The sequence below is a fragment of the Muntiacus reevesi genome, chromosome X (genome assembly GCF_963930625.1).
Source record: "Muntiacus reevesi chromosome X, mMunRee1.1, whole genome shotgun sequence".
Lineage (NCBI taxonomy): Eukaryota > Metazoa > Chordata > Mammalia > Artiodactyla > Cervidae > Muntiacus > Muntiacus reevesi.
Genome location: NC_089271.1, coordinates 115198462 through 115209331, shown reverse-complemented (window position 1 = coordinate 115209331; position 10870 = coordinate 115198462). Strand labels below are relative to the sequence as shown.

Sequence of the window (10870 nt, the reverse complement as noted above, 5' to 3'; positions counted from 1 at the left end):
CCGAGAAGCGCGGGCCCCTCCCTGTGGGCTGCAGAGCGAGGCCCTGGGTCGCGCGCTACCAGGGGGTGGGTGGAGGGCGCGATGGTTCAGGCGGGCGGGCGGGCACGTGAAGCCTCCATCCCTCACCTCCCGGAGGCCCCCAAGTCCCCGCCGGTGCCCGGCTCGCGGCGAAAGCAAGCTGTGCGCGCGGCGCCCTCTGGTGTCCCGGAGCTGTCACTGCGGGAGTGCTCGAGCCCCTAGCCCGCCCGGACCCCCGAGAGTGATTGCGAAGACCCTTGGCACCGCCGCGCGCCTCCACCTCCAGTCCCCGGTGTCCTGGGTCCCCCTGGACCCCAGGACGCAGATCTAGGGGGGTGGCACTCCGGGTCTTTTATTTCTTTAGCAAAACTGTGCCTAAAACGGGGCGCTCGGCCTTGGCCCCGAGGGCAGCGCCTGCGGTAGCATGCAGCCGGGGTCCCTGCCGCGCTCTCTCGGGACCGCGGTGCCCGCCCGGCTCAGACGCTGCCACTTCCAGCCCCCGTCCCGCAGCACCCTGGAGGCTGCCATCTGCTGCCCTCGCCACCATTTACGTTTGGGGAAGCACTCCGAGGAGAAAGGGGGGCTTTTCTCTCTCTGGTACCCTGTTGGGAACCACACGTAATGTCTAGCCCCAGGAAGATGCCCGCGGGTCCGTGGAGCGAAGGCGCTGCGGGTTAGAAAACCCTGAGTTTGATCAGACGTAGAAATGGATTTTCACCCCTGTGCAGCTTCAGTCTATGTTTCGACAAACTATTAAAGAAAACTGGGTTTCACAAAGGGAAATAAATTTGCGAGGGCCTGCTGTGCCGAAATGTGGGTTGCTATCAGCACCCGGCGTTTAATGAGGACTGAATTATCATTAATACGTGGAGGAAATTTATAGTGCATCATTAATACTTTTGGAAGACAACATTCCAGGCGTCGTCTCTTTCTTCCTTCTGAAAAATATGGATGGACTTCAAAATATATGTCTGGATCGCCTGAGCATTTTGAACTGCAATCTAATTGTCATTCATTTCTGGGTTTGGCCATAGGGCTTGTAACACCGGCCTTCATTTCCCCTTTGCTTGATGTTCTTAATGCTACGGAGATTCCTCTCTGCTCCCTCGTAATGAATTGTATTATTGAATAGCAGAGCCTGAGAGGCTATGTATTCATCCCTTCAAATGTTAAAATGTTTTTAACGGTAAAAGTAAGAAGAAGAATTACTATTGTCTCAATTATGGCATTATCTTCTCTTACTTGAGTTCCCCCTCCTCGCACCTCCCCTCTCCTTTTATATAAACTCGGCAGGACAGGTTTATCACAAGTAGAGTGTTCCAATTCAGTACCCATCACCAAATGTGTTTCTGTGAAAGGCAGATCTGTAAGAGGTTGGAGAGAGAAAATGATAAGAGAAATACAATTGCAAGAAACAATTGCATGTCACTTTTAAGAAAACCCAAGGCTTGCAGAAGCACTGCCATTGTGTGGGCCTTCTTAAATGTGCGTTTTTCTTCTTTTTTCTCCTTACCTATCCTCTCTATTTTAAATTTTATTGTTTCACATATGCAAAGTTCAAAGTTCAAACTTGATTTCTTCTGCCAGTGTTCAACTGCTTGCTTTTCTCTGTAACTGTGCAACCTCCCTGCAAGGGGAAAATCTCGGAAGGCATAGCAGGAGAAATAGTGAAGACCACTTCCACGGCTCAAGACTTAGTATAGGTCTGTACACCTTGGGTTTAGAGGGACGCGTGCTGGACCACCAAGAGAAGGTGGCAGAGAGCCCCAGGGGCGTTGGTTTTTTTGTTTTGTGTACTTGGTCTTTTTGGGAGATGGGGCTGGTTGGTGGACCTAAGGCTGGACTCCCGGAAAGGACCACTGGATATTTTCATGGTGTTCTTAGCACTTTTCACAAAGGAGGGAGGTGGAGGGAGTGGCCTGCCCCACCCCTACAGCCTGAGACTCTGCCCTTGATCTCCAGGTCCGATGGTGGGGAGCTGTGGCAGCCCTAGGGGTTAAACTGGGAATTTCAGTTGTGCAGAGTGCTAGTGTTGCAAGGTTTCTGCTTTGATTCTCAGCCTCAGTTGCCTCATATGGAGAAGGAGGATGACAACCTGTAGGGCTGAGTGAGGATCAGAGGGGTTCATCAAGTGGACAGCTCGTAGGATGCATTCAAGTTATAGTAGTACTTTCCACTTTGTTGAGAATGTGGATCCTGTGAAGCGTTTGTATGTAAGGCGAGAAGGCAGAGGAGAAAGAAGACTTCCATTAAAATTCCTTCGAGATGGGAATAGCAAATCGCAGTGACTCCTAGGAGAGAGAGAGAGAGGAGCACTCGTGTTCAAGTGGGACTAATGTCAGGGTAAGCATAGCGATGGAATGGAAATATTTCTGAGTTTATAAACCAATGGATACAACTGGATTCAAGAGCTGAGGACTTATCTCAAAGTGGCAGGATGCTGAACCTACCAATAAGGTTCAAATCTACTTGCCAAATCTACCAATAAGGTAAAAGGAAAACCATCTCCAGAAAAATGAGAAGCACTGAAACCAGGGCAAGAAGAATGGAAGTTAGACCCAGAAAGAACTCTATGAGTGAGGGCTATGAGAAGTGTTTAGCAAAAGGAGGAAATGAAATCTCATTCTGTGGAAATACAGTATTTCTGAAGAGCCCTGCCTGGGAGTACAACCCGGCTGTGCAGGCAGGCGGTGCAGTGGCTGCTTCACATGCTCACTTAAATACAGATTTCTCCTTCCTGTTTTCATCGGAAACTGAAATTGATATCTTCTGTGTAGGATTAGACTGAAAAAAAAAAAAAAAAAAAAAAAGAGTTCCACGACCAAAGTTACCCCTTTCCCTGAACAGTCTTAGCAGCCCTGGAATGGATTTTATTTCGAGAGAACCTTTTTATTCATACACTTATCTATAGACACACACCAAATGCCTGACCATCAGGAAGATTTTTATTTTCACAAGACAACAAGCAGTTTTGGTTGCTATGGCATTTGTCAGTATCATTTTTACTATATAACCTCTTACAGACCCTTCATTTCTATAAAACCTACTCAAGATTCAATCCTACTATTGCTACTTTTTTTTTTTTTTGCTGGCTAAGTGTGTGATGGTTATAGTATTAACAAAGCTTTCTTGGGCAATGCTGACTCTCCTTTTCAGGGATTAACAATACCAGGCGAACTGTGACATTGCAGTTCTTTAAAACTCTTTACCAGGATTTCTGTACAGACGATGGCTTTGAATGGTGCATTCTTTTCTGCCTGGCTAGAAAAGTAAGCTTTTGCAAATATATTTAAGGGGAAATTAATCTGTAGCTAAGTGGGAGTGGGAGAGGTATGTGACATGTTATATAAGCTTCTCAAACGTCTTCTTCCCTCATGGATACAATTGCAAAAATCCCCCTTTGTGACTAGAAGTCAGTTACTTCTGGAGGTGGAGTCAGCTTTCATCTGAAGTGGGATGTAAATTTTCTATTATTTATTAATGGATAGAATCTTGGTTTTATGATTGCCCTAGTGAGGAAAGAATCATCTCTTAGCCTCAGATTGGTTTTGAAATCAAGGCTGAGATGTCATAATGCACAAAGATGGTATGAAAAAGCTATTCCATAATAAGGTGAGCATGGCAAGCTCCCAAGCAGGTCCATTTAACTTGAATGAAGGAAGAGGCTAGTGGTTGTTTTGGTTTTATTGTGACTAGGGCATGGGGTAAGGGTGAGGGTTCCTTTGAAATTTTGATGGCTTGAACCTCCCGGCTGGCATGAAGGGAGGGATCACTTGGACTTTATTCCAGAGTTGTGCAAACTTGAGACAAATGAGAAAGAGGGAATGGGCTGGAAAGCCATCAGCAAGCATAAAACATGGATTCAGACTCTGTTATTGATGCAATTCATCTCTGATATTTCACTGATGGCTGAATTATGCTGTGTTTCATTTAATTGCATTTGAACTTGTTGAAGTAAGCCATTATGGTGCTCTATGAGGCTTGCAGCCTGAGACCAGTGAGGGTCTTGAACGTTCCTTTGAATACCTGCTTCGAGAGCCTAGCATTGTGTATTCTGAAAAGTGAAATGAATGCCTCATTCACTGTCAGTGATGTCTGGAACTCTGAAGAGGATAAGGAGTGTCTTGCTGGGACCTTGCAGAGACATATGTGACCTTGATTTATATTTTGGGTAACTGTGAAGTCATAAATTCCCAGAATTTTTTACCCTAAAGGGGCAACCTTGGATAAGGAATTGTTGCTGCTGTTGATTGGACTAGGTGACCACACCATTGGCAGTGACCCAAGAGTCTAAAAAAAAAAAAAAAAAAAAAAAAAACCACAAGCAAATGCTTATGGGATCGATTGTCTAGGGTATCCTCTAGTGCTAAGATGATGGCCTGTAGTTGACTCAGTTCTGATGATTCTTGAGTCCTGCCATGATTAGGTACGTCCAGGTTAGATGATAAACAGCAGCAGCTCTCCAGCAGCGCTGCTGTCTGTAACGTGTTCCAGTTCCCTTTGTGGATCTGAAGTTGATCCCAAGGGGCTCTTCAGGTGATCATTGAATCTGGGAGAAGGTAATCTCCTTCAGCATCATTGGATCTGTCAAGGGCCTGGGGACAGAGGAGGCCACCCATTTCTCTAGGTGAGCTATGCTAGAAGGCCCAGGTTTGGCCCTGTTATGGACATATCATTTTCGTTTCAATAAGGAGGGGTGCTGTCACCATGATCAAAAGCATCCTGGGCAGCTGGCGTGGAGAGTCCCCTGTGAGAGTTTCCATCTGCAGAAGGGCCTGGTATGTTCAAATAGCCAGCAGTTGTTGCTCTAATGCATGTAGCCTGGGGCTGAAGAGCAACTTTTGCACCAGAAAAAAAGTTTTCTGGATAGACAAGTTATGGCCATCTTAGGTGGTCCAGAGATTCCAGGAGGCAGGAGAGGAGGTTCCTGAAGCCTCTACAGTGAAAGACTGTCTGGAAGACACTAATGAGAGTGCCTGCCATCTTACACTTTGGACACATTCAAGTGCATTTCATTGGTGGGAACTTCATTCAAGATGGGCTGATTTGTAAGTAACAGCATAAGTGGGTTTAAGTAAAATTTGTGAAGAAGGAATATATTGCCTTGGGAACCCCCAAATGCCTAAAAGATGTTTGGCTTGTTTTAATGATGTGGTTGCTGAGACTACCAATAGTTGTTTCTTGACAGTATTGGGGTGGAGTGGCCCTTTGGCCAAATGATTAACGGGAATTTAGCCAAATGCTGGGGCAACAGCTCATCTCCTTTGTGAGCTCCTTTGTGAATATTTTTGTGTCCTGAATCAGTGTGTCAGATGAATCTCTTCAGAGGAAGATGTCATCAGTGGGATATTATACCTGTGCTCCTGAGGAAAGTTGGATACCATTGATGTCTTCCCTGCAAAGACTGTGTGTGCCATGGCAGGGTTGTTAAGATACTCCGTGTGTAGCTGGGTGAAGGTGTATCGTATCTCTTTGAAGATGAGGGGAGACTTCAATTGAGAGACTATGGAAATAGGCACTGAATAGAGCATATTTACCAAATATTTAGTAGCAAAACATTTTCCAGTTGTGGATTAGGTCCAGTAATTTCAATAATATTAGTTATGGAAGCTGTGTAGTAAAGAATGTAACCTTGCCCAAGAACAGGTCCAGCCTTTTCCCTTAGCTTCTTGGAGATAATATCTAAGCCCTTGAAATACCGTGCCTGATAGGAATATCTTTATTTGTCTCAGGGCTTTGGGTCACATTAACAGTCTGATTTAGGGTGGGAGCTTTGGGTCATGAGGTCTCACTTGACCTCTGGAGGGACTGGAATTTGAGATCAGTCATATGGACGGCCAGCCAGGTGTACACTATCAAGCCCCAATAAAGACTCTGGACTCAAGGCTCAGGTGAGCTTCCCTCATGGACTCAATGTATATTGTCACATATTTATGCCAGGAAACGAATACTGTCCTTGACTGTGGAGAGAGGACAACTGGAAGCTCCAATTTGGAGGAACTTGGTGCCATGTATCTCTTCCCTTGGCTGATTTTCATCAAGGAGGAGGTCTATGTGGTTCCATTTTGTCACACCAGTTGTAAATACCAAATATTTAATTTTATTTCAATTTATTACTCATTTGATCAGAGCATCCATGCCCACTATAGGATGTGTTAGGGAAGTAGGCAGTGTGACCATGGGGACTTTAGTCAAGGCAGCAGTCCTGATGGTTAAGGTGAGGCATACCTTTCCCCGCCTCTACTTTATGTTTGGTAATTCTCTGAAAGTATAGAGGATACCTTGTTTAAATTTAGTGAGACCTACAGGTATGGCTTTGATTTGGGCCCCAGTATCAATTAAGGCCATGGAAGTTTGCCAGTTGGTTCATTTCAGCAGATGTTAAAATTAATTTAGAACATTTTAGAAGTGCAAAACCCAATCAGCACACTTTTAGCTTTCTGTTGCATAAATTGTTTTCAAACAATTTGGATATGCAATTGGGTCAAATTGCAGGTCTCTATTGTAGTTTCTCTCTTTCCTCCATCCCACATCAATTTTTGTTTGTTTCGTTTTGTTTTGTTTTGGTCATTACTGAATATACCTTGTGTTGGAGGACTCCTCTCTACCCTGGTCATGTTTATAAGTTTATTCCTCCAAAGTATCCCAAATCAGTATTATTAGGGTTAGGGACCTTTGTTATGGAAATTATTGTTTTATTGGGCCTAGAGACTCTGGGCTTAAATTGAGTTTGAATTAACCTTTTGGTATGTTGATCACATGTGGCACTCAGTAGAACCCAGAGTCTTCATTGATCCATTTTGCAACCATCTAATAAGGTGATGGTGAAGGATGCTTTTCATAAGGGTCTTTGCCACAGGGGTACCAGGGGTGCATGCTTTCCAGTATAATACTGAGGATCAAGATATTTGTTGCACCAGAGGCATTTAGGGTCCTAATTTGCAATCTACTTTTAGACATGTGACCTCAGCATTCCACATGACCACCCATGACCATCATATCACACGTGTTATCAGTCTTTTCCCTGAACACTATATAGAATAGGACCAACGCCTGGTTGAAACATGTGCTCAACAATCACTGGGTGAGAGTTGTTCCCCTGTCATACCTTGTGCAGGAATTGAGAGACGAGACTCAATCTGAGACCGATAGGTCCAGGCTGAGATACCCAACACAGGGCCACTTTAAGTAGGGTCCTAATCCCATAGTCTTGGCCCGAAATGCAAATCTTATGACTCGGATAGATTAAATCAGTGACTAAGGCTTGCTAGGACTTATTAAATGCTGCAGCAACTCTAACGTGAGTTCACTAGTAGGTAGCAGCATGGTTCAAAGAGCACAGTAGGCAGCAGGCCCTAGGGAGCGGCTCAGAGTGTAGATTTGCCTGCAGGCTGTGGAACCAGGTAGTTAACTGGAAGCAATAGAAGAAAGGCCTCCAGGAGGTACTGGGCATCTTTTAGACACTACTGCTCTCAGCACCAACCATCTTGGAGTTCCTCTGTGGAAGGCCAGTATCATACCTGCTACTCACACACCAAATTGGTTTGAATCTTGAGGCCAAAGATGCCACACATGCACCAAGAGGATGTGAAAAAGTTTATTATTCACATCACGAGGCTTTCTGGGAAGAGTAGGACTGGCATTCAAGCCCATCCACTTGCCTTGCACAAAGGATGTGTGGTGAGTGGCTCTGGTTTTTAGTGTGGGTAGAAGATGGGGTTGGGGTGAAGTGTCTTGAACATGGCTCGGGGTGTACTTGGTTTGAGCTTTCTCATCAGCACCAGGCGAGAGAGGGCCCAGCCTTTCTCATTGCCTTACTAGATGTGGGGTAGAAGGGGAAAAGGGGAAAGTAGCTTGAAAGCTGTCAGCAGTCAAATATCAACAATGGAGCTTTTTGTTACCATCTTCCTGTCACTTCAGATAATATATTGCATGCACGAATACAGTTAATGGGAAAGTAAGATCAATAAAATGATGAAACCGCCAAATTACTTCAAGGGAAAATATCACATATTGAGTTCAGAGGAAATCAGTTGGGAGTTAAAAATGATCATACACCATCGAAGCAAAAACAGAACTCTGAAATGAAATGACTTTGGCCCAAACTAAAGAAAATGGAGCACTCCTTGGCTTTGTCATGGTCAGTTCCTGAGGGCCCTAAACTATTGAGAGAAAGTAAACACCTAGCACTATTCCTTTTAATACATTTTCAAGAAAGGTCAAGATTTGTAAAAAGTTCTTTGTTTATACTTAATTCTCAAACTCCCTGTTTGCCTGATGCCTTTTTTTCCCTAAGCTACTCAACCCGCTCTGAGGGGAAGCCAAATTGCTGTCTCTCAAGCTGCACTGTCCAGTAGGTAGTCACTAGCCCTGGATGGCTGTTGAGCACTTGGGAATGTGTTTAGTATCAGTTGAGTTGTGCTGTAAATACAAAGGCTTAGATTTTGTGTTCATTTCCTAGAGCTGATGTAACACAGCACCACCCATTGAGTGGCTTAAAAAACAGAAATTTATTTCCTCTTTGTCTGGAGACTGGAAGTCTGAGGTCAAGATGTCTGCAAGGTTGGTTTTTTCTGAGAGTTCTTTTTTTTTTAAATTTTATTTTATTAGTTGGAGGCTAATTACTTCATAACATTTCAGTGGGTTTTGTCATACATTGACATGAATCAGCCATAGAGTTACACATATTCCCCATCCCGATCCCCCCTCCCACCTCCCTCTCCACCCGACTCCTCTGGGTCCTCCCAGTGCACCAGGCCTGAGCACTCGTCTCATGCGTCTCACCTGGGCTAGTGATCTGTTTCACCATAGATAATATACATGCTGTTCTTTCGAAACATCCCACCCTCACCTTCTCCCACAGAGTTCAAAAGTCTGTTCTGTACTTCTGTGTCTCTTTTTCTGTTTTGTATATAGGGTTATCGTTACTATCTTTCTAAATTCCATATATATGTGTTAGTATGCTGTAATGTTCTTTATCTTTCTGGCTTACTTCACTCTGTATAATGGGCTCCAGTTTCATCCATCTCCTGAAAGAGACACGTGCACCCCAATGTTCATCGCAGCACTGTTTGTAATAGCCAGGACATGGAAGCAACCTAGATGCCCATCAGCAGATGAATGGATAAGAAAGCTGTGGTATATATACACCATGGAATATTGCTCAGCTGTTAAAAAGAATTCATTTCTGAGAGTCCTAAGGGAGGATCTGTTCCAGGCGTCTCCCCTAGCTTCTTGTGCTTTGTTGGCAATATTGGGCATTCCTTGGCTTCTGCTCCATCACCCCTTTGTCTTTACATAGCTTTTTCTATTTGTATGTGTCTGTTTCTGTGTTCAAATGTCCTCTTTTATTTATTTTTTTTAGTATTAATATATTTTATTTTATTTTTTTCCCAATTATTTTTATTAGTTGGAGGCTAATTACAATATTGTAGTGGTTTTTGCCATACATTGACGTGAATCAGCCATGGATTTACATGTGTTCCCCTTCCTGAACCCCCCCTCCCACCTCCTTCCCCATCCCATCCCTCTGGGTCATCCCAGTGCACCAGCCCTGAGCACTTGTCTCATGCATCCAACCTGGGTTGGTGATCTGTTTCACAGTTGATAATATACATGTTTCGATGCTGTTCTCTCAGGTCATCCCACCCTCGCTTTCTCCCATAGAGTCCAAAAGTCTGATCTTTACATCTGCGTCTCTTTTTCTGTTTTGCATATAGGGTTATCGTTACCATCTTTCTAAATTCCATATATATGCATTAGTATACTGTATTGGTGTTTATCTTTCTGGCTTACTTTACTCTGTATAATGGGCTCCGATTTTATCCATCTCACTAGAACTGATTCAAATGTATTCTTTTTAATGGCTGAGTAATAGTCCATTGTGTATAAGTACCACAGCTTCCTTATCCATTCATCTGCTGATGGGCATCTAGGTTGCTTCCATGCCCTGGCTATTATAAACAGTGCTGCAGTGAACATTGGGGTACACATATCTCTCTCAAATCTGGTTTCCTCGGTGTATATGCCCAGAAGTGGTATTGCTGGGTCATATGGCAGTTCTATTTCCAGTTTTTTAAGGAATCTCCACACTGTTCTCCATAGTGGCTGTACTAGTTTGCATTCCCACCAAATGTCCTCTTTTAATAAGGATAACAGTCCTATTGAATTAGAATCCATTGTAATGACTTCGTCTTCGTGTGATCACCTGCAAAGACCCTCTTTCAAATAAGATCATATTCACAAGTACAGAGGGTTAAAGCTTCAACACCTTTTTGAGAAATTCAGTTTGGCCCGTAACTGATTTTAAAGACTTGGTATGATAAAAAAACATGTAAAATATCTCATTAATAATTGCTTTGTTTGTTGTATGTTGAAATGATAATATTTTTGATATACTGGGTTAAATGAAATATACTATTAAAGTACTCCTCTAAAAATACACTACTGAAAAATACACCTCTTTCTTTTGGCTTTTTAAAATGTGGATTCTAGAAAAATTTAAAGTTACCTCTGTGGCTTGCATTTGTGGCACAGATTATATTAGATAAGGACTTCTCTAAATCAGAGATTGGCAAGCCATGACATGAACACCAAACCTTGCTCACTGCCTGTTTGCTTTCTTTAATTAAATTTACTTATTTGTTTTAATTGAAGGATAATTGCTTTACAGAATTTTGTTGTTTTGTTTCAATCATCAACATGAATGAGCCATAGGTATACATATGTCCCCTTCCTCTTGAACCTCCCTCACATCTCCCTCTCCATCCCACCCCTCTAGGTTGATGCACAGATCCTGTTTGAATTCCCTGAGACATATAGCAAATTCCCATTGGCTATCTCTTTTACATAT

At 43.5% G+C, this 10870-nt stretch overlaps 1 pseudogene; it reads left to right on the top strand.

The window, feature by feature from the left end:
- Positions 1 to 442: 442 nt before the first annotated feature.
- LOC136154673 (protein shisa-2 homolog) overlaps positions 443 to 10870 on the top strand; it is a 120685-nt pseudogene continuing 110257 nt past the window's right edge.